The sequence below is a fragment of the Ailuropoda melanoleuca genome, chromosome 1, assembly GCF_002007445.2.
Source record: "Ailuropoda melanoleuca isolate Jingjing chromosome 1, ASM200744v2, whole genome shotgun sequence".
Classification (NCBI taxonomy): Eukaryota; Metazoa; Chordata; class Mammalia; order Carnivora; family Ursidae; genus Ailuropoda; species Ailuropoda melanoleuca.
Genome location: NC_048218.1, coordinates 67,087,771 through 67,108,674, shown reverse-complemented (window position 1 = coordinate 67,108,674; position 20,904 = coordinate 67,087,771). Strand labels below are relative to the sequence as shown.

Here is a 20,904-nt window from a genome sequence, read left to right as displayed (position 1 = left end):
GTACTAGTCAGCAATAGAAAGGAATGAATGTTTGATACCTGCAACAATCTGGCTGGTCCTCAAGGGTATTATGTTTAGGTAAAAACATCATTCTCAAAGGTTATATGCTGTATGATTCCATTTATATAACGTCCTTGAAATGACAAAACTATAGAGATGACAAACAGATTAGTGATTGCTAGGGGACAGGGATGGAATAGGGGGGTTGGAAGGGGAGGTGGACTTGTGGGTACAAGAAGGTAGCATAAGGGAGTTCTTTTGTGGTGATGGAACAGTTCTAGATCTTGGTTGTGGTGGTTACACAAATCTGTACATGGAATAAGATGCATACACACACACAAATGCAGGCTTAAAGAAAATGGTAAAAACTAAGTAAGTTCTGTAGTCTAGTTAAAGGTAATAATACATTGTCGATTTCCTGGGTTTGACATCTTACTAGAACTTTATAAGATGTCACTATTGGGGGAGGCTGGGTGAAGGGTAAATGTTACTCTACTATTTTTGCACCTTCTTGTGAGTCTGTAATTATTTCAAAACAAAAGTTAAAAAAAAAAAAAAGGAAAGTATGCTGAATGCCTAGGGCTGGCATTTGGCGAGGTAAGAGGAACGTTGAGAAGCAAATTGGGGCTAAGAAATATATCCAGAAGTTTATCCTACAAAAGCCTTAAACTTGGTCCCCATCATCACTCCTGATGTCATTACCTCTATGCTGCTCATTAGTTCGCCCTTGTTAGGCAGTTGTTTCTCTATTGTTCCTGTTATGGTGCAGAAAACTAGATCTATTCCTAGGCAAACCAATCAATTCTAACCCACCGAGTGGAATCGCCAGGTCTTCAATCCTTTTCAGTTATTAGTTTTCCTATTACCTAACATTCAGAGACTGTTTTTTTGCTGCCAGAGGTGTTTTACATTTTTTTTTTAAGATTTTTTTTTAATTTATTTGACAGAGATAGAGACAGCCAGCGAGAGAGGGAACACAAGCAAGGGGAGTGGGAGAGGAAGAAGCAGGCTCATAGCAGAGGAGCCTGATGTGGGGCTCGATCCCATAACGCCAGGATCACGCCCTGAGCCGAAGGCAGATGCTTAACCGCTGTGCCACCCAGGCGCCCCAGAGGTGTTTTACATTTTAACAACAGAATTTGATGCCATTGCAGATACTAGAAGTTGCCAGAAGGCTGTCCTCCAGATAAGTGTCTCTTGCTCTACCTTGTATCACTGTTTTGTTGCAATTAGCATTCAGATTATGCACTGTCATCTTATTAAAATGTATGTTTTCTAATGAAGAAAGCACATGGAGAGTTGATTGTGGAACTGTGGCTTATCCGTGCTCTTCTTAGTTACCTGTGTCTAAATTAGGCTGAACCTCTGGGCCTTAGCTATTTCTAAACAGGCATCACGATTTACTAATGTTAATGCCTAGGGGAACATTAACTTTGCAGACACTAATCTAATTCAGTGCCATCACAAGTGCATAATGCAGGAGTTTGGAGTTTTGCCAAAAAGCACTATTCAAATGAACATTCAGTTGGCAAGGGGTGGGAAGGTGGGCGTGGACAAGGGAATGAGAACTCCAGAAATGGTTATATAGACAGTGTAACTTCTTTCCTTTCCCTCTCCCCTTGAGGTTATGTTTAAGTATTGCAGAGAGATGCTAAATAAATCTCCAGACTATTATGAAGAGATCGTGATGGTGTTTCATCCCATGGTAAGTTTCTGATGCTTATAATCACTCAACATTCACTGAACATCGTTTACGTTACTGGCTGACCTTGTGCTAGGATAGGGTCACAAAGATGAGTAATTGTAAACCATGGCAGTTTGGGCACCTCAAGGCATCTAATAAATGTCAATTGAATGAAGGCACCCTTAAAAAGAGGTCACAATTTGGCTAAGGTCACTTAAAGGGCCTCCAAGGGATGAAACAACTGTGCTTATTCTAGCTCGGTACAGATCATTCCCAAGTCTTTACCATAAAGAGCTAGGTTTGGGCCCCAGGTGAAGCGAGAGGGAGAAACCTGTAAGACCTTGCGCAACAGGGTCCAGGAACAGAGTCTTTAGACTCACACCTGCTTCTCAGTTTGCAGACACAGGGTTTGCTGGTTTCAAGGGCCCATGAGTGCTGTTTCCGCAAAGGATGGCATTTGGGGTGATAGAGGTCAGCGACTGGAGGTGTTGGGGGAGAGGGCAAGTAAGAGGAGAAACGAAAAAGCCAGGAGATTCTGGTAGATAGGTCCTTCACCTGGGTCCCCGCCACTTCCTTTTCCCGGGGCCTGAAACGCACCCGACCCCCGACTCCTCCACGTCTCAGGGCGCTAGGCACTGATGACTGCTGAAGTCTTGACCCCCTGTCAGAGACTTCCTCAGGACCGATATTTCTCAAATTGCTTTCCCCCAGGCCGGGACCCGCGGCTCGGGGCCAGCTTCCCCGGCCACGCTGGGCCAGTGACACGCAGGCGCCGGAATCGAAGCCACGCTGGGTCTTCCCAGGCTGGCCCCCGGGCCAGGGAGGGCGGGCGCCGCGGAGCTCTTCCCGTGTGCGAGACTTCCCACAATGCACCGCGCCGGCAGTGGCGGCGACCGCGGCGGCGCTCTAGCCGCGGCATGTCTGCGTCTCGACTGCTCTGGGAGGAGGAAGAGAAGGAGGAAGAGGAGGAGGAGGAGGGGGAGGAAGAGGAGAAAGGCGCAGGGGTGGGAGCTGTTGCCGAAGCTGCCACAGCAAAAGTTCTCTCCCCTCCCCCCTTCCCCTCCTCTCAAGGCCCCTAGAAAGGTTGGAGCTGCCTCCGCTTGCCGTCGGTGACCGCGCGACTCGGCGCCCGCCCGCGGTAAAGCGCTGGGCCTGGCAGGCCCGGGCCCGGGGGAGGGCGGGGGAGGGGGAGNCAGGAGCTGGCTGGGGAACGGGAGGAAGCAGGGCGCGGATGGTGGGTTGGGGGGTTGAGAAAGGATAATGACGGGGGTGGCGGAGGCGACAAGGCGGCCTCCGAGGCCTGAGGCGGGTGTCAGAGGTAGGGAAGGAGGTGGGAGGTTTGCAGGGGGAGGCCGGAGGGTGCTGGGTGTGGGTGTGAAAAGGCTAGGGAGACACCAGTTCTCTGTCGGTCGTGCCTGGTGCAGTGCTTTATGCACCGCAGGCCTCAGTCACTGTTGCTGCCAGAGTGTGTTCTTCGGGAGAAGGGAAGGGCAGGGGTTGGAGAAAAGGGAATCCTTGCGGGAAACGTAGTGGGAGTGTGTGCAGGGAGAGAGAGGCCGGAGGGAAAGATGCCGGATAGGTGGAGGAATGCAGAGGGTGGCTGTGGAGGAGTCTTGCGGAGTCCGGGGGGCGTTCATTGTGCAGATACATTAGGTATTTCGTTATGGAAAGAACTGAAGCGTTTCTAAAGGAAAGGAAAGAAGGGATACAAGGAGTTTTCGTGAATAGAAAGGATCGCGTTTGAAGCCAGAGGACGTGCTAAATACTAACGACTATGAAGAGAATGCATGATAGAATAGACAGATGTAGTAGAATTAATAAATGTCGGCTCAAGGACTAAAGAGTTATTCCAGATGGGCCAGGATGGCCTAGTTCTGAACCTGTTTGGGCTCTTCTGTAGATGACATCTGGTAAGTGCGGTCCCGCAGTGGTTGGGGTCACTGAGAATTAGACCTTAGTCTGTAGTTTTGGTCTGAGACCTTTTAGACCTGCACCAATGAATATGATAATTTCTGAAACAGACGGTAAGAAAACGCCTGGCCTACAGGGATTCCCTAAACCATGAGTTTAGATTTTAGCAAATTTGAAGTATTGTCATTTACTAGAGGCCGGGTGAGCACTAATGCTGGAATGGAAATTACTTGACTTGGCGGTTTTCTTCTCCACTGCCCAGCTTATCTGGTCCAAGAGAACTGATGCCATATTATTCACCCTGGTTGCAGTACACAGGGTTATAATTAATGGTGGGGGGAGTCCATGCACAGTGGCCTTTCTTTGGAGGCTCCATTCGGAGCTCAAATTAGTCTGACGGGATTGGTTCCATAACTCTGGGGCTGGTGGGAGATCTTTTGCTATTCACGGTTCCTGAATGTATACTCTAACTGAGGCATTGTGGTATTGAAGAAAATGCATCAGCCTGCAAAATGTGGGCCTGCAGAATGGAGGATCTAGAATATCTGCTTTGGTCTTAGGTTGCAAGGAGGTCAGGACTGGTTGACTTGAGGTCTAGGGGAACTTGAAAAGACTGGATGATTCTAGAGCCAGGTTAGAGGGAATATTAGCATTTTCATATCAGGAAGTGAATCAAGGCCTATTGGATTTGCTGAGCTCCCACCAGACCAGATTTTCAAGAGGGAGATGTAGGCTAGAACCATACTCTTAAGATTTACCTGAAAATTATTCACTTTTTATTATTAAGAAAGAATATTACAAGGTACACATTACATCGTAATATTAATTCAGCTGAGGAGAGGTTAGTATAAAAAATCTTTTTATGGAAGTAGAGGGTGGAGGGATGAATGGGGAAGATGGAAAAAAATTTGGGAGAGGGATGGGAAAATTCAGTCATTCATTTGTTTAGCAAATATATCTTAAGGGGGGTGAGAATTTAGCATTAGAAATGAGAGGGGTTTATTAAAATTTTTTTAATGGAAATAATCCAGGATTTTTTTTTTTTTAATTTGGAAAACTTTTTATGTCAGTACACGTAGATTTGCGCTTTCTTTTCAAGGGCTTCAGTATATTACATGGTAGGATATACCCATTTTTATTGTTATCACAGAATGAGAGAGTCTGTTTTCTTTCCCCTCACCTGCACTGTATATTATCACTTAATTTTTGTAGGTTTAATGGACTTAAATATAGTGTGTCATTATTTTTCTTCCCTTTTAAATTGTATGAAATAACACATGTACATAATTAAAAAGTAAAATTGTCCTGAGGGAGCTTATAATGAAAAGCCCCTGTCTCACCTGTCCATTGTAGTCCCACTTTCCAGAGGCTACTACTTGTAAGCATTAATTTTTGTAGTTATCATGTTTGTCTTCAGGTCTGCGAGTAATATACATGTACTGTTATTTCTTGATTGTTTAAAATGACTTTATGAAGGAGTCAGAAGACTCCTATGAATGGAAAGGATTTGTGTCACTGGCATTATCCCCATTCTCCTCCTTTCAAAACCTTTGATAGTTATTATTTTAGCTTTTTTAGCTGTCTTTATATCTTTAAATAATATGCTTAAAGAGAAAGCATTTAAAATTAGACTGGAAATAGACTGGATGAGAAGGTAGAGGGAAGTTTAATGGATGGACCTGTAAGAAACACTAGGTTATGGGAAACAACATCTTTGCAGCATAAGGGTTTCTGGTTAGAGATGAGGAGGAGTTGCTTGGCAATGATAGTTGTTCATCTTGGAATTAGTTACCAGGTCAATTGTGCAGTGTTCTTTGACAGTCTTCTGGAGAGTTTTAGAGTGGGGAATCTGGGAATGGATTAAAAGGACCCTTGACTGTTCTTTCCAGGCTTCTGTGGTAATTCTTATAAGAGTTTTTAGGAAGGAATGAATTGTTGTGGGTAATGTGTTCCTTTTTTGTGGAGGGAAGTAGGGATGGGGAAATGTGATAAAACGGGGAGGGTGAAGGTCAGGGTATGATGGAGGTGGTGATAAATTTGTAGGAGGATGAAGAAAGGGTAAAGAATTCTGAGGATATTTGGATATAGTTGATGTGGAGGAGATTTAAATTTACAGTGGTGAGGCTGAGGTTTGTGGCAGTTACAAGGAAATTTGCATATTTAAGTCACTAATATGGTGGGAATGTGGTGGAAAAAAGTATGCTGCTCATATGTTAGGATTGATTTGTAAAATACTGAGTTTTGAAATTTGTGTATGAGGTTAAACATCACCAAGTCAGTAGACAGATGGGGAGAATAGAAAGAACAAACTTGCTCCCTTTTTCCAGAAGTCTTGTTTAAGTAACCTTACCTCTTGAGAATCTTTACTTTGAATAAGATCAGCATTCACATGCAGATTATATACTGCTAAATCTTGTATTTGCTTATGGGAATTATTCCCTTTTTGTTTTGCAAAGGGTGGCTAGACTGAACCTACTCTGGAGCCAAGACTTTCTTTAATCTCCTGGGAAACTCAAAACAGTTTGATTTTTAAGTGCTTAATAAATTACCTGTTGAATGACTGATAGAAAGTAGTGTTCACTGTCAATGATAATAGTGGGACTGTGTCAAATTGCTGAGTACCATGGGAGTACTGTAGACAAAAATTGCGTGTGTGTGTGTGTGTGTGTGTGTGTGTGTGTGTTTGGGAGTGAGGGACAAAAGGGATATCTGACTGATGAAGCCTGTGGATTTAAGGGAAGAAGACAGAATGGATTAGAATGGGACTGGAACAGTCTTGCTAAAACACTGAAGGGGTGGGACCAAAGGTTTCTTCTAATCTGAGCCTAGTTTAAGCTGATTATATTATTATTATTTTTATTATTAGAGCATAAGTGGGGGAGGGGGGTGTCGGGGCAGGGGGAACAGAGGGAGAGGCAGAGAGAGAATCTTAAGCAGGCTTCACTTGGAGCTCAATCTCATGACCCTGAGATGATGACCTGAGCTGAAATCAAGAGTTGGACACTTAACCGACTGAGCCACCCAGACACCCCAATCTGCGTAAATTTTAAATTTGGATCTGGAGTTGGTTGGTTTAATTTGGGTTTTCTCACCTAAATGACTGCTTAGAGATTTTTAGCTGTTTTAAGAATCTGTCTGATAGTAAAAAAGTGTTAGGTGAAATTTCTTCTTCAAGCAATTTATAGTATTTACATTTTTTTAGGAGAAGAAAGACAGTTAACGAAGTAATTTAGTAACAGTGTAAGATTTCAGAAAGTTGATTTTTTTTTTTAAAGATTTTATTTATTTATTTGATAGAGACAGCCAGCGAGAGAGGGAACACAAGCAGGGGGAGTGGGAGAGGAAGAAGCAGGCTCATAGCAGAGGAGCCCGATGTGGGGCCCGATCCCACAACGCCGGGATCACGCCCTGAGCCGAAGGCAGACGCTCAACCGCTGTGCCACCCAGGCGCCCCCAGAAAGTTGATTTTTAAAAACAAATATCAAAAGTATATCTCCAGATGAGAATTTTTATATTTTGGTAGTCATTTTCAGTAGTAGTATTCAGAACTTTTTTGGATCACCTTTTCTGAATTCCCTTCTAAGCCTCCAGCACATTCTATACAGTTTATTTATTAAGTACCTATTGTGTGCTTTTGGGGACTGGGCTTGTAAAGGTGGGTTAAACATGGTCCCTATCCTAATAAGAGTTCATAATCCCTTCAGAATGGCAGAGTTACAAATAATACGAGGCATAATATTCTGAATAGTCTCATTGGTGACAAATCTTTTTAGTTTGGAAGATTCGATTTTTAGAAATGCTGAATATCCGTCAATAGAAAATAGAGTGAATAAAGCATAGTTTTGGTTTACATTCAGTTAGTCACAGAAATAGGAATGGTTTTCTTGGTTGACTTATTAACTGATTGGAAAACACTCCCTGCAATGAAGTTGGAAATATGTTGAACAGTGATGATAACTTCACTTGTACGTAGTTGAACACTAGATAAATGTTGATTAAGTGGGGTGGATGGAGTGAATAAATGGGTAAGTGGTAGCCTCCCAAGGTAGCTATTTTAAAGAGGGCCTCACTGATTTTAACCAACTGAGCCACCCAGACCCCTTAGGACCTCACTGATTTTAATATGTAAATAAATTCTGGGTGTATTTGTTAACAAACACTTTGATTACTGTGAACAAGATGCTTTATGATTAAGATCCCAAATGGTTTTTATGGACAGTAAATGCTGTAGGAGTTCAGGGAATGGAGAAATGAATATTGGCTAAGGTTTGGGGAAAGGATTTAAGTGTACCATACTTCAGCTAGATATTTGAAAGGATTCCTTAGGGATCCCAGGAGAGGAACTAAATTGCTCCAAATTTCTCTTGCAGCCCTAGAATGAACCTAGAGTCTGGATCTATTTTTGTCTGAATGCTTTCTGCCTATTTCATTTTAGCTACTCCTACTGGTTTGTTCCTCTTCAAATTCTCCTTTGCTGGGTAGATTTTGAGCTCCCTGGAACAATGGGGGGGGTCTGTTTCCATCTATGTTTAGTGTAACTTTTAGTTTTTCCTTTTATGAGCCTGTACCCCACAAATTACTTGGTCTCTGTGAGTGAAGAGCATGAGTCAACTTGGCTCTGCTATCCTGGCATTTTCCTGCGTACTTTTCTCAAAGCTGCTTTCTGAATTACAGAATGGAATAGTCAGAGAATTGAGGGCATATGTCTAGTAGACACATTCTTGTTGAATAAATGAATGAATGAGAAAGTATCAGATAATTTGGAAGCTCTAAATGATCTTTATATTTCTGATTGTTTCAGTTTATTTATTCATAACCTGCCTATTTTCTGCAAAGGATTTATTGGGGCTGACAGAAATATGTATACTATAATATGAATTGAAATAATTCAGGAAGTCTAGTTGAAGAGAAAATGAAAGAAGAATCTGTTTAAAGAATATAGGGTCTATTACTATGAATGCTAGAGAACTAGGAGTAAAGTGAAAGATAACCAGATGGAGAAGGAAAGGTGTCATCCCACAGAAAGTATGATTCTGAAAGAAGAAAAAGATTATTGATATATGATAGGTTATGTTTAGCAGAAAGCAAGAGAAGATTGAAAGTGTAGAGGATTATTTGGAATGGTTATTTTGGGGAGGAAGATGGTAAGACAATTTGAAGGATAATAGTAAACCGAAGTTTAGAATGTAGCAGAAATTATTTATGATGTGGATTTATAACAGTTTTCAGAAAATGATGGAGTGAGTTCTCTTTAGTCAACAGATAATGAACATTTGTTATATGTAAAAGCATTGTTAGATGTAGTCAGGAATAAATCCTTTGGGATTTATATTCTAGTAGTGGAGCTGGATTTGTGCACAAATAACTACACTATGATCAACGTATCTTAAGAAAAACAGAATGTTACTGAAGTTAAAAAGTAGGAAAAAACATTTGACTAGGGGGAAACCTGGGACTACATTTAATGGCATGCAAGGGGCTTTTTAGCTAGTCTTTGAAGGGATGGATAGGATCCTGACTGGTGGAAATTACTGGAAAGAGAGCATTCCAATCTGCGGGATTAGCAAAAGCAAAGACTTGGAGGTGAGAAGCCAAGGATATGTGGGGAATAGTGAGTTAGTGTTTAATTTTTTTTTTTACTGTGATCCACAGTAAGAAATACATGTCACGTCTTCAGCTAGTATATGCATATTTGAATGTTTGTATGTAAGTATAAAACAAAAAGCTCCAATAACCATATCCCTTACCATGTTGGATGCACTCATATGTTTTCCATTCTATTCTGTTTGGCAAAAAAAGATGGCTGTCACTCACAAACTGATTTCATGACTAACTAAATAATTGATCACAACTTGTAGTTTGAAACACAGAGTTCATGAATAGGGCATAATACGGTAAAAGGTAGGAAGAGTCAGTGGGGTTGGGTACAAAATGGATGGCCTTGAAAGCTAAGCTAAGTAGTTTGTGTTTGATACGATGTAGTGTTGTGCTTAGTAAGCAAACAGAAGCTGGGTTTTAGTCTTAGCCCTTCTGTTTTAGTGCTATGGTTATGGAGAGAATTACTTCCTTTCTGAGACTCCATTTTCTCATCAACAAACTAATAATTATTGGGACGCCTGGGTGGCTCAGTCGGTTAAGCATCTGCCTTCAGCTCAGGTCATGATCCTGGGGTCATGGGATCGAGTCCCTCATTGGGCTCCTGGCTCACCAGGGAAGGGAGGATGACTGGAAATTTAGAGCTGTGCTAAGATTCAGAGGCAGCAACTGAAACTGGAATACATGTTGGGGTGGTTTAGTGGGGTACATTAGGGTAAGTAGTTGCAGTTTCTTACATATAGTAGGTCGTCAATTATTTGTTGAATGATTAAATATGTAAATTGAGGAATGAATGGCAAGTGGAGACAGTAATGGATAGGTTTGAGAAGGAGGGGTGATATTAGAGGGTGCTTTTAAGGGACTGCAAACATTTCTTCAGGGAATATTTTTGTATACTTACTGTGAGCAACGTTCCATGGTAGGCAGTGTGAAGGATACATGTTTATATATGACACAGTTCATTTTCTTAGGAGTTTATCCAGGGACAAAAATGTGTACACATCTGTCTGTGACAGAAGTACTATGGCAGGTTCGACTTTGTAGAGAAGTTGGTGTGTGGCTTAGGCTTTGAAGGATGAATAGGATTATAGTAGAAGATGATGAGGGTTGGTATTCCAAAAAGAGGGAGTATGATATGAGTGACAGAAAAGTTCTAGATGTGTTTAGGGATTGATGGTCTAGATTAGCTGGAATTTAGGGTTTATGTTATGAATGGAGGGAAATAAGGCTGTAAAGTAGAGGAAGCATCTAGAAATCTAGACTAAAGGGGTCTTTAAAAATTTATTTATTGCAATATTACTTTATGTACATAAAGTGCTCAAATCTTAAGGTTACAGGTCAGTGAATTTTTGTAGGTAGACATTTATGTAACTACATCCAGTTCAACATTTCCAACACGCCAAAAGGCTCCCTCATTTGTCACCTTCAAGTTGATGTCCCGTTCAACAAAAAGTAATTACGGTGACCCTTGAACAACATGGGTTTGAATTGCACAGATCTACTTACAAGTGGAATTTTTTTGATAATTACGTTATAGTACTGTATTTTCTTTATGATTTTCTTTCTTTCTTTTTTTTTTAAGATTTTATTTATTTATTTGACAGAGAGAGACAGCCAGCGAGATTGGGAACACAAGCAGGGGGAGTGGGTGAGGAAGAAGCAGGCTTCCCAGCGGAGCAGGGAGCCCGATGTGGGGCTCGATCCTAGGACTCTGGGATCAGGCCCTGAGCCGAAGGCAGATGCTTAACCACTGAGCCACCCAGGCGCCCCTCTCTTTATGATTTTCTTAACATTTTCTTTTCTCTAGCTTATTGTAAGAATGCAGTATATATTACATATAACGTACAGAATATATGTTAATCTACAGTTTGTTATTGGTAAGGCTTCTGGTCAACAGTAGGCTATTGGTAAAGTTTTTGGAAGTCAAAAGTTATGCCTGGATTTTCGACCATTGCGGGGAGAGGTTGGCTCCGCAGCCTCTGCCTTGTACAAGGGTCAGCTGATCTCTGTCACAACAGAGTAGTTTTTATGTTTTTGAATTTCTTAGTGGAATCATCTGTGTCTGGTTTCTTATGCTCAACATATGTCTGTGAGATTCATCCATGATGTGTATAGCAGTTCATTCTTTTTCATTTCTCCATGGGATTCCATTATGAATGTATCACAGTGTATGTGTTTATTTCACGATTATTGGACTATTGGCTAGTTTCTATTTTTTGGAAGTCTAAGGACTTTTAAGTTGACTCAGTATGCAGTGGGAAGCCATTGATGAGTTTTGAGTGGGGAAATGAGGTGATTTAAGAATACTCATGTGGTACCTGTTTTTGTTACGTTTTGTTTTTGCAATGAAGAGAACCTAGTGACTAGAAGAGAACCTAGTGACTAGGAGACAAGTCAGAAGGCTATGACAACAGTGTGAATTATTGAGAGCCTAAGTTGCAGTGGTGGGAGTGGGAATAAAAGAAATGAGATACATAGAAGAAAAAATTGAAGGGATGGCAAAAGACTTTTGGGAAACTGGAGAAAAAGAAAAGGGAAACTCTGGGGCTTTTCTTGGGTAACTTGAGAATGGTAGTGCCATTAATAAAAATTATTGGATCAGTTAGCAGAACTGTTTTGGTGGGGAAGAATGATTACTTTGGTTTTAAGACACATGACCAGGGGCGCCTGGGTGGCACAGCGGTTAAGCGTCTGCCTTCAGCTCAGGGTGTGATCCCGGTGTTATGGGATCGAGCCCCACGTCAGGCTCCTCTGCTGGGAGCCTGCTTCTTCCTCTCCCACTCCCCCTGCTTGTGTTCCCTCTCTTGCTGACTGTCTCTATCTCTGTCAAATAAGTAAATAAAATCTTTAAAAAAAAAAAAAAGACACATGACCAGTGTGTGGGGCACCAGTGGAAGTAGGCAAGGGGAATTATTTAGCTAGAGTTAGAAATACTGGATTCAGCTGAGGAAGGAGGTCTAATAGAGATTTGGGAATATGTACCTAGAATTGATAATTGAAGCTACTAATTCTGGATTTGGTAGGGTGCTAATGGCAATGGAATTATTTGGACTGATAATTGAGGTATTAATTGAAGCAATAATTGAAGAATATAGGTAACAAGAAATCATTATATATTCTAGTTCCTAAGGAATAAATTAGATTGTAGCAGACGGGGATGGTTTAAAGATTATTTTTGGGAGCTGAGGGTAGATATCCATATGAGGAATGAAGATGTAGAAACAATGTTAAGGGATGAGATGCCAAAGGGGAGAGAATTAGAGAAAGAACTGGGAAAATACCCACTATGTGGGCTAAGAAGAGGACCAGTACTTGTTAGAGATAGAAGCAACAACTAGAGAGACCACGGTAGAATCCTGTGGTACAGTGACATAAACCAAAGAGGTCATTGCCAAAGAGGGGATGAGGACTTGGGTGGTGGGTCATATGGTTTGGTACATAAAATTGTTTTTTGGTTTTCAGGAGAGCAGTTCAGAGACCACAGTGCAGGGGGGTAAAGGGCTGAGTGGGTTGGGACAATATGGAAACATTGAATGTAGGAATTGTATTAAGAAGTTTATTTTAAGAAGGAGGAACAGCTCTTTTTCGAAAACTGGAGGCAAGAAGTAACAGATGGGTGAAGATACAGCATTTTAGAAGCCATGAAGAGGATTTGATTACAGGTGGAGAAGGTGTGATTTGAAGGAATTTTATGGAGTTTTTGATGGGATTAAACATTTAAATATGAAAATGACTTGGATTAGTCAATGAGATAGAGAATTGCATTTAGAATAAATCAGTTGTGGAAGACTTCATAGCTTTCTGGTGGTACTTAACACCAAGTGTGTGGGTGTGAAGAAAACAGATGGTGAAGATTGTCTGTCATTTGGAAGGTGCATGGTGAATATAATGGAAGGTCATGATATTCCGGAGAGGGCAATATTAAATGGCTGATGGACAGATTTAAATTGTGTGGGGAGACTAGGGAAGCCAAGAGGAGGTAAAGAGCAGGTGTAGAACTATAAAGTAGTTGTGGTTAAAAAAAAAAAAAGGTCTCTGAAGTTATAATCCTGGTGGTACAGCACCTCCAATTGATGACCTGTTTTCATTATATATGTGTGGGTGGCTGAAGTGCAGGTGAAGGTTTTAGGAGTTGAGGAAGGTCAGGGTGTAGAAAGTACTTCAGCGTTATTGTTGAAGTTACCGAGAATAATGGGTGAATGTGGCACAAAGTAGAACTGAAGTCTTTGGAAAGGAAGAGGGGAGAGTATTCTGGAACTTTGTAGATGTTCCAGGTGGAATGGTTTAAGTGAGTAATGTAAACTGCAAAGAGATTTTTTTAGTAATAGTAGTGGCCCTTTGGAGCAAGAAGCAGTTGGTCCTTTTAGCTAGCTGAAGGAGTAGGAGAATGGATAGCTAAGTCATGAGAGAAATAGGTTGTCCAGGAAAGCTAGATGAAATTATGAAATTTCATAGATAAGATGAATGGGTGGTCACAGCAATCCAGGCAAGAGATGATAGTATCTGACTTGTGTGCAGATGGAGATAAACAGATTTGTAACATTTACCGGTTCTTTAAATTTCTTTATAAATTATACTTGCAAAATCCTAGCCATTCATATGCAAGGAAAAAAAAGATGAGGTAGAGGTATACTAATATGAAAGGCAAAAGACATTAAGTAGTTTGTTGACAGTAGAACATGGATAAGCTGACAGAAGATAGTAAAAGGGTAGAACGGAAATGAATGAGGAGGTTGGGGTTGACCTGCATAGGAATAAAAGTAAGAAGAGGAGGAGAATTAAGTAACTTGTAGCAGAGAAAATATGGGGAAAACAATGCTGTCTAGGAAATAACTAATGCCAGGAGCCTATTCCTTCTCTGTGCACATAAGGATAGTCCTTGCCACCCATGATATTATAAAGATAATGGTGCATCATACATGAAGTATTTTAAAAAATAGCATAATAGAGATACTGAAGTCTTTTGACCTCTACATGAATTCCTCAAAACCACATCAGTGTGTGGTGATAATTTGTATACATAAAGAGGTTCAGGTAAAAAGTGGGAAGAATGGGGTGGATGGTAGGAAGGGGATGTCCTAAGGAGTCTAAAATGGCCTCTGTAGTTTTTTTCTTTTCTTTTTTATCTATAATGACTTTTATCTTATATATTTCTTAGTGGTCTTAGGAGGCTGGTTGCTGTTTTCTCTCATTTCACTTAATAACTATATAGAGGTAAGTCCCAGATGCACAGTTCTAAATATGCTTTCCTGCCTTGGTTGTAGTTAACATTTATTGAACATGTCTAAAGGAGCTGTATTGCCAATTCCAAAAACAAAATATGGTTAAAACAAACTGTCTGTTTTGATTTGTTTCTAAATCTCAGTGCTTGAAACCTTCATCATCTTCCGTTGATGCTATTTAAGATCTAGACCAGGCCCCTTATTCTTTGGCTTTATCTTTGCTCTCAAGCTTTTGCTCGTCCAGTTCTGCATTCATATTCATTTTTGTCAGTCTTTTTGTCTATCAACTTTTCCCTTGTACTATCAAAGGCTCGACTCTCAGTGCTTACCTGACTGTGGTTTTGAGATTCTCCATCAGTGCCTTGCTGTGGTCCTGGCAGCTGACATTTTAAACCATTACTGGCCCAATGCCGTGTTCTTCAAACCCTTTGTATTTTCATTATATCCCTTACATGATTAACTCAGGCTTTCACCCTCCGAACAAAGAATACTTTCTGATCCTCCCTGTTTTTGATGTTATCCATGTTTCAGAGAAAGCATATTTATTGGCAGTGAGAAAAATACGACAAGACACAAAATACATATTATTGGTGTTCCTCCCAAGTGTAGCTTTACTTCCAGAATCTAGCCCCAGGTCATTTGTCACTTCCCCCCCCCCTTCTACATTTAGTCAGTCACAAAATTTAACAATGGACCTGTGGAGACCCAGAGCTTCGAAAAGCCTAAGAGGGCCCAGGGAGGTCGCTTTGCCCATCTCACATCTTTGCTGTAACCTGCCTGATTCAGTCTAGAGTTGTTTCCAGGACCTGCCTCTGACATAAGCATGGCCTATTTGAGTGGGTTGTGTGGGTTAGACAAACGCTGGATCTTAAGGAAGCTGTTGGACGTAATTGTCGTGGAAATGGAGAGAGAATGTTTTAATGGTAATTATATTAATTTAACAGATAAGTGACTTCACAAGATAGGGGTTGGATGGCTGAACATCTTGGTTGGCATCAAGGAGTTTTCCTTTTAAATTTGAGAAGAGCCAGGGGCGCCTGGGTGGCACAGCGGTTAAAGCGTCTGCCTTCGGCTCAGGGCGTGATCCCAGCGTTCTGGGATCGAGCCCCACATCAGGCTCTTCTGCTGTGAGCCTGCTTCTTCCTCTCCCACTCCCCCTGCTTGTGTTCCCTCTCTCGCTGGCTGTCTCTATCTCTGTCGAATAAATAAATAAAATCTTTAAAAAAAAAAAAATTTGAGAAGAGCCAGTATCCGGGGGATTAGACTGAAATACAAACCTTGATGTTTTTAGGGTCTTATATATGTGCGTACACACCTGCATATACACCTGCATGTGTAGATACATTTAATCATAGACATGATGTGTTAATATGGTTCGGTTCTATAACTGGAGTCTTTAGTCTTGAGTTAAGAGTGATGTGACTGTGGTGGCCTCTCGAATCGGTTCGCAAAATTTGAGGGCGGTTTGCAGCAAATTTGTATGTTAAGTTGGAGAGTGTTAGTTTGGAGGGATAGAGGGAACACACAAAATGCGGTTTTAGAAAGTTGTGAGTTGATTTGGTGGGAGCTGATACAAATTATAAAAGTTAAGTGTGGAGACGTTTTGAATAGGTAAGTGGGAGATGGAAGGAATTTATGAGGAAGCTTGGATTTTTTTTTTACTTTACTAGAAAGTAAATTTCAAGAGTAAAATTGGAGAGATGGTTTAGGGAAGATTATTTTTTTGGGGGAAATACAGCTCTCGGTAAAAACAGGAAGGTAAGGGAAAACCAGAACGAGTAAGTTAAGGTGTGGAGAATCAGAGTAAGTGGAAGGGTTAAGGAAGAGGTTACTAAAAATTTTTTTATCCTGAGGAGCGTTGTGTTGGATACTACTTTGGATTAGGGGTTCAGTAAGGGAGGGGGCTTAAACGTCACTTGCTTTGTAGGGGTGGGGATAATCAGAGTTAGAGTTCATTTCTTGAGAAGCCACGGCAGTCGCGAGCCGGGGTCGGCTCGGACGGCCGCCCAGGCGGGTTTCTGCCGGCGCTCCGCCGGGCGGTGGGCGGAGCAGCGGCGCGGGGCTGCGCGGTGGTGGGCCCGGAGCCGCCGCCGTCGCCGTCGCCGCCCCCCGCGAGACAGGCAGAGCACGGCCGGGCGGGCGGCGCGGCGCTCCGCGCACCCGGGCCTCTCCGAGGGCGCTTCAGTAAGTGAGCAGGCCGCGCGGGCCGTGCGGTGGGGGCCGGGAGGAGGGGCTTTCCCGAGCGCCCCCAGCGGACCTCCGCACGCGGCTCGCACGGCTTCCTTTTGTTGTGTTTGTACGTGTGTGAATGTGCGCGCGCGTGCGTGAGTGCGCCCTTGTGCAGGGAGGCGGCGGCGGAGCGCCGAGAAGCCGGGGTTTGCCTGCCGGGCTACCTCCGCGGGTGGCGGGGCCTCCCAGCACCAGTCTTCCGGGTCGGGGCCCGCGGCGCAGGCAGGGCCCCTGCTCCCAGCGAGATGGCAAACTTTGTGAGTGGCTTTTTTGGGGNGTGAGTGGCTTGTCGGCGGCCAATAAGTGTCTGCCTGTCAGCGGGGACCGCCGAATGTTAGTTGACATTCCCCCCCTCCCCTCCTAGTCCTGCTTTTTTCAAATGTTCTATTGGACCGGGTTTTGTTTACCGTCTTACGGTGTGCCATAAGGTCAGACGGGTAATTTGGTCTACTAGACAAATAATTTTTACTTGGTATCAAGAGCAAAAAATGTACGTCAGGATCCGTATATTGGTTGCGCTAGTAAAACCTGCGTGTTTAGTGGGTAAGAACTGTCCTAAGGCCTCTCCGTAATTAGGCTATGGGGCAGACTTTTGCTCTCCAGACGTTGTGGAGCGCTTTTTACGGTGTCAGGAAAGAACTCCTTGTGGACCAGACTAAAAGCTACATGGAGTTAGGAAATGCAAAAGTTAAAGTCCTTCCGAAGAACTTAAATTAAAAACAGCTTTTTTTTTTTGTTTTACATAATTATGATTGTGTAGTTCGCACGTAGAGTTTTGCAAAATTGGGCATGGCGTGATTTAAAAAAAGCATTTCATATTAATTTTATAGGGGGTAAAGGCACCACGCAGTTTTGAAATTTCAACTATGTTAAATGTTGCTATAAATAAAATCCTATCCAGATTTTTAGATTTAATATATCTAAAAATACGTTTGCAGTTGTCCTTTGGGTGCAGGAGGAAGTCCTGGGTTTCTCGTGCTTGTTTCTGGGCAGATTTTCAGTATTGTCAGCATGATACGGGTGTAGAACCTTAACCTGAGTGAATAATTTGCTTGAGATTACCAGTCTGTTTTGCAACTGGCAATAGACTCTGGGTCTCTTATTCCCAGTCTGGTGACCTAGCCAAGAATAGACTAAGGAAACTGGGTATTTCTCTGTTTGGTGGAAAATATGGCTGAGTTGATTTTGTAGTGAGTATTAAACAGCCAAAAAGTAAATGTGTGAACGTTTAATTTTCTGTTGCAACACTTAAATGTAGTTTCTCCATATGGTCTTTGGCCTTTCTTTGACTACATAAGGGACTTTAGGATATTCCTCTGTGTTAACTTTTCATGGCATTTGTAGCACATTTACACTTGATTAAAATAGATAGATGCTTATTGTAATTAACTGTGTATTTCATGTGGGTATTCTCCGTGGCTAGAGAATAGCAGATAACTTGAGAATGTTTAGCCTTTCCACATAACTTGAGAATGTTTAACCTTCCCACAAATGCTAGGGAGAAGAGGAATTATATTAACTTCATTGATCTCTGATTTAAAAACTTTTGGCTTTTTTTATTGAAAACGTTTGAAAGGGTATGGATGGAATGCCTGTGGATTTTCTCCTCAGCCTTATGTACTGTTATTCTCACTATTACTACATTAGCTACACACAACAGTATTTGGTTAACGTGGGCTTGGTAGGCCTTTAGGAAAGAGTACCTTTTCTTTTCATACTGCATGAGTTGCAGTTGAACTTTTTTTTCATTCCTTAACCTTTCTTACGCCTCTCCTCCTATATCACAAAAACTGTCTGTCTTCTTCCTCCTTCCCATTTCCAAAGAACCTGGACATTTTTAATTTAATACAATAGTTCACCACCAGGGGTGACTTTGGCAATGTCAGGAGACATTTTTGGTTGCCATGCTGGGGGATTCTATTGGTATGTAGTGGGTAGATGCTGAACATCTTACAGTGTGCATGATAGCCCTACAACAAAGAATTATCCAGTGCAGACTGTCAGCAATGTTGATGTTGAGAAATCCTGAGCTCATATAGTGAGAGTAACATCCTTCCAAATAATTTAAATCTATAGAAGTTATTTATAATGTGAGTGAAATCTCTGTCACATTGTTATGAATCTTTTTCCAGAGTTGTCATTAGAATGGTCATGGGTCAAAAGTTATGAAGTATATTTTAGGTCATCAGTACATGGGATTTTGGAGCTGCAAGATTAACAAATTTAACTCTTTTAGTATGTAGATTAGGAAATGGAGTTTCAGAGAGATCCTGATTTACCCAAGTTCTCACAGATAATGCAGAGCTCAGGTCTCTTGTTTCTACTATAATTTACTTAATTAAAATTAATTTTAGTACTGAGGGAAACAGTATTGATCATTTTTGCTTGGCATACAAATACATTTAAATAATTGAATTAAAAAATAATTGCATGTTGAAAATCTCAGTATTTTAGTGAATTAGTGAATTAGTGAATTTAGTGAATTACTGTTACTTTTTCAGATTCCCATGTGTTTGTTGAATTCATCAGCATGGTTTTGTAACTGTTGTAAATTTGGCAGCAAAAAAAAATTTTGCTTTTTTAAAAAGTGTTTGAAAAATTTTAAAAAGACCACATACAATTTCAAAACAAAACAATTCAGAGTTAATTATGATACATTAGTTTTGCAAATGCAAACCTAATTGAAATTGTTAAAACATCTTTGGGTGTCTTGAATTGTGTGAATGAAGATCAATCACTGGAAGGGTGAATTATTGTGCTAATTGTAAATCTTTTCTAGCAAGATCCTTTTGGTTTAATTGTAGAAAAAGATACTGAAACTTTCAGGTGAAACGTAATTGGGTGAAATATAAATTGGGTATTTAGATGAAATGTTTTCAAATTAAGCAGTGTATTGTCAGAGAAAGAAGTATCAGTGGGGTTCTTTTTATGTTTAAAAATTTTTTCGGTAGTACTTTTTTTAAATGAGTAAAACAAGAGGACAGAGGATTGTATGAGCAAAAATTTCTTTAAAAACGGTTTTAAATAAGAAATTTATAGAAAAAAATTTAAAACCCATATTAACAAAAAAAAATCAACTGGAGAAGCTGCTATTAATATTTTGATGTATGGTCTTCTTATATTTTCATTAACTTTTTATTTTTTAAGATTTTTGTTTATTTATTTGACAGAGAGAGAACACAAGCAGGGGGAGTTGCAGGCAGAGGGAGAGGGAGAAGCAGCCTCCCCACAGAGCATGGAGCCCTATGTGATGTGGGGCTCGATCCCGGGATCCTGGGATGATGACCCCAGCTGAAGGCAGACACTTAACTGACTGAGCCACCAGGCACCCCTTATTAACTTTTTTATCATCGAAAAATTTAAATAAAATATAATATTATGAATCTCCATATAACTATGATCTAGCTTCAGCAATTAGCAGTTAATGGCCATTCTTGTTTCATCTATATGTCTACCCTGTTTCTCCCCTTTATTATTTGTTAAAAAACTTTATTTTGAAATAATTATAGACTCACAGGAAGTTGCAAAATTAGTACATAGTCCTGTGTATCCTTTACCCAGCTTCCCCAGTGGTGACAAATTTTATAAAGCTCTAGTAAGACATCAGAACCAGGAAATTGACCTTGGTACATTACTCTTAACTAAACTGCCAGATTTATTCACTTTGTGCCATTCGTTTAACCTGAAATTCATTTGTGTGTGTGTGTATGGTTCATTGCAGTTTTCTCCCATATATTAGTTCATATAACTACCACCACAGTGAAAATACAGAATTGTTCCCTCACCACAAAGAAAACCCCTCCTGCTATGCCTTTATGTTTGCATCCCACGCCAAGAGCCCTCCCTGTCTCATCCTAGACTTATTTTCTGTCTCTGTAGTTTTGTCATTTCAAGAATGATATATTAGTACATACTTCGTTGCATCAAAACTCATGTGGTGAAGGACTTTGGGTCCTATTCACTATTTTGCTATTAAAGAAAGTGATTGTGAACATTCACATACAGGATTTTGTATACAGTTGTGTACAAAGATAAATGCCCAAGAGTGAGCTTTTTAGGTTATATGGCAAGGGCAAGTTTAATTTTATAAGAACATTCCAAACTGTTTTTCCAGAGTGGTTGTTTCATTTTACATTCTCTTCAGCCGTGTGTGAGAGAGCTACTTGTTCTACATGCTTGCCAACATTTGTTGTTCTTATTTTTTATTTTAGCTATTCTAATAGGTATACAGTGATACCTTATTGTAGCTTTAATGGCTAATGA

At 41.0% G+C, this 20,904-nt stretch overlaps 1 protein-coding gene across 5 annotated transcripts in view; it reads left to right on the top strand.

Moving 5' to 3' along the window:
• The first annotated feature begins 1,686 nt into the window (after positions 1 to 1,686).
• The window catches only part of ZNF148 (zinc finger protein 148), a 120,685-nt gene continuing 101,467 nt past the window's right edge, over positions 1,687 to 20,904 (top strand). Inside the window, exon 1 of one of the 5 annotated variants that reach the window (XM_019797002.2) lies at positions 1,687 to 1,705. The gene's annotated coding sequence lies outside the window, so the exon portion shown is untranslated. Of the gene's footprint in view, positions 1,706 to 2,594; positions 2,823 to 2,933; positions 3,595 to 14,383; positions 14,405 to 20,904 lie in introns of those variants that run through there. The other 4 variants (XM_034659841.1, XM_034659821.1, XM_002916771.4 and 1 more) reach the window with 4 other exon arrangements.